This window comes from Oncorhynchus mykiss, chromosome 12, assembly GCF_057628025.1.
Source record: "Oncorhynchus mykiss isolate SJ-2025 chromosome 12, ASM5762802v1, whole genome shotgun sequence".
Classification (NCBI taxonomy): Eukaryota; Metazoa; Chordata; class Actinopteri; order Salmoniformes; family Salmonidae; genus Oncorhynchus; species Oncorhynchus mykiss.
In genome coordinates, this window is record NC_143033.1 from 75,162,002 (window position 1) to 75,164,841 (window position 2,840).

Genomic DNA, 2,840 nt, shown 5'->3' on the forward strand with positions numbered 1-2,840 from the left:
TACCTTGTATTGATTACCAGGGGCGTCATGCACCCATTATTTTAGAGGGGGCACGAAGTAGGTGAGGATGGAGGGGTGGTCAAATCAAAGTTTTCTGGCCGCGTACACAGTTTTGCAGATGTAATCGCAGGTGCAGCGAAAAGCTCATGTTTCTAGCTCCAACATTGCAGCAATATCTAGCAATACATTAACAATACACACATAATCCTAAAGTAAAACAAGAAAAAATAACAAGATATGAAGACATATCAGAAAATAAATATCAGAAAGAGCAATATCAGAGTCTGGAATATAAATAAACATATACAGTGCCAGTCAAAAGTTTGGACACACCTACTCATTGCGGGGTTTTTCTTTATTTTTACTATTTTCTACATTGTAGATTATGATTGTCTCAAACTTTCAAAGGACTGTTGTTTCTCTTTGCTTATTTGAGTTGTTCTTGCCATAATATGGACTTGGTCTTTTACCAAATAGGGCTATCTTCTGTATACCATCCCTAACTTGTCACAACACAACTGATTGTCTCAAACACCTAAAGAAGGAAAGAAATTCCACAAATTAACTTTTAACAAGGCACGCAACGGGTGGCTACTTTGAAGAATTTCAAATGTAAAATATATTGTGATTTGTTTAACACTTTTTTGGTTACTACATGATTCCATACGTGTTATTTCATAGTTTGGACACACCTACCCTCAATTGTGAGTAGGTGTGTCCAAACTTTTGACTGGTACTGTATATATGTGTGAATGTTGTGTATAGACAGAATTGACAGTATATTAATAGAAAAGGTGTGTACAGCAGTAGTTATATAGGATGAGCCTTGACTAGAATACAGTATATACATATAAAGTGACCAGTCTGTCACTTTATATTATTAAAATGACCAGTGTTCAATGACTCTATGTACAAAGGACAGCAGTCTCTAAGGTACAGGGTATACTGGGTGGTATACTGGGTGGTAGTCTGACTGTCATCTTTATTCCGATGTACTGAATCCCCCCAATTACTTTCTCTTGGAGCTCTTGAACTTGGTACTTACAATTAACTATTTCAGGTATGAAGACAAATTCTAACTATAAACCAAAGGCACAGCAATTGGCACAGCAGTAGCCCCGAAATACGCAAACCTTGTCGTTGGAGAATGGGAGGGAGTTTATGTAAAAAATAAAGACAATAACCCTTTTCTTCCTTACGTTAAGTTTTGGAAGCGTGACATTGATGACAATTTTATTTTGGGGTTCATATAAAGACAATCTTGATGACTGTTATCTGAACAACACAATGACTTTCTGTCAATTTACTGTTTGTTCTAAATGTTCCATTGTCATACTGTCTGGCAAAGTTTTTATCCCTTGCGTGCGACAGTAGTTAGCCAACTACGGCTAACTTACAGTCACTTCAAACTGTCAGAAGGTGGGTGTAGCTGGTGCATGAAGTCGGGTGCAGGAGAGCAGAATGAGTGAGCAACTTACTTTACTCAAAATAAAGGCACAAGGTAAACGTACACTTGACCAACAATAAACAATAATCAATTACGCACGGGTGTAAACAGCACCCGTCAAAAACCAGCCATAACGTATCGAATGAACATAGAAACAATCACGCACAAAAACATGGGGGAAACAGAGGGTTAAATACATGTACATGTAATTGGGGAATGAAACCAGGTGTGTAGAAAACAAATGGAAAATGAAAGGTGGATTGGCGATGGCTAGAAGACCGGCGAAGTAGTGACAGTACCCCCCCCCTGCCCCTGGAGTGCGGCACCAGCAGCGCGCCAACACCGGCCTCGGGGATGACCCGGAGGGCAAGGCAGGGCGATGCGGATGGAGAAGGTGGAACTCCCGCAGCATTGACGTGTCTAACTCGTCCTCCACCGGCACCCAGCATCTCTCCTCCGGACCGTACCCCTCTCACGCCATGAGGTACTGAAGGCCCCTCACCCGACACCTCAAATCCAGTATAGATCGAACTGCATACGCTGGGGCCCCCTCAATGTCCAGAGGGGGCGTACCTCAGGCTCCTGGAGTGGAACAGCCACCACCGGCCTGAGGAGAGACACATGGATCGAGGGGTTAAAATTAATATACAAAAACATGTGTGCTCTGGGTGAGCCTGGTGCCGACTCACCTGGGGTGACACGAGAGTACCCTGCCTGCCTCGATTCCCAGAGGAACCTCCCAAGCAGACCGGTAGTGTGCCCTCTGTGGCCACAAATGAGGCATGGACTGGCCCCTCCTCCGGTCGCCCTAAGTGCAAACTATAAAGGTAGTTATCGATCAGTGCCCTGTTGGTCCATCCCCTGCAGTGGCCAGGGTCCGGAAGTCCAAAGCGAACTCCTGTGCGCTCCTCGTTCCCTGGAGGTGGACGAGATGTTCACCTGCCGCTCTACCCTCAGGCGGGTGGTCAAAAACTGCCAAATTGGTCCAACACCGCTTCTCCTTCCCCCCATACGGCGTTGGTCCACTCCAGGGATTTCCCTGAGAGACAGGAGACGGAATAGGCACTGGCTGGAATGCGGTTTTAACCTATCAGCATTCAGGATTAGACACATTAGTTGTATAAAGTGGTAATAAAAATATTAGTGAACCAACAATTATTACAATATACATACAAATACATATACAAATACACAGTTCAGCAGAATACATTTGATAAATAGCATTTAGGTATCATGATAACATATGAAATTTGAAAAATGTTTGGTGCATTTAGTTACTGCCTATTGCACAGTAACGCCTACAAAAATAGATGTTCTATCATTCCAAAACATCTCTCGTTGTGAGAGCATTTTAGGGAGGTTACCGCCTCTAATAGATGGGATCTGTTCCAGG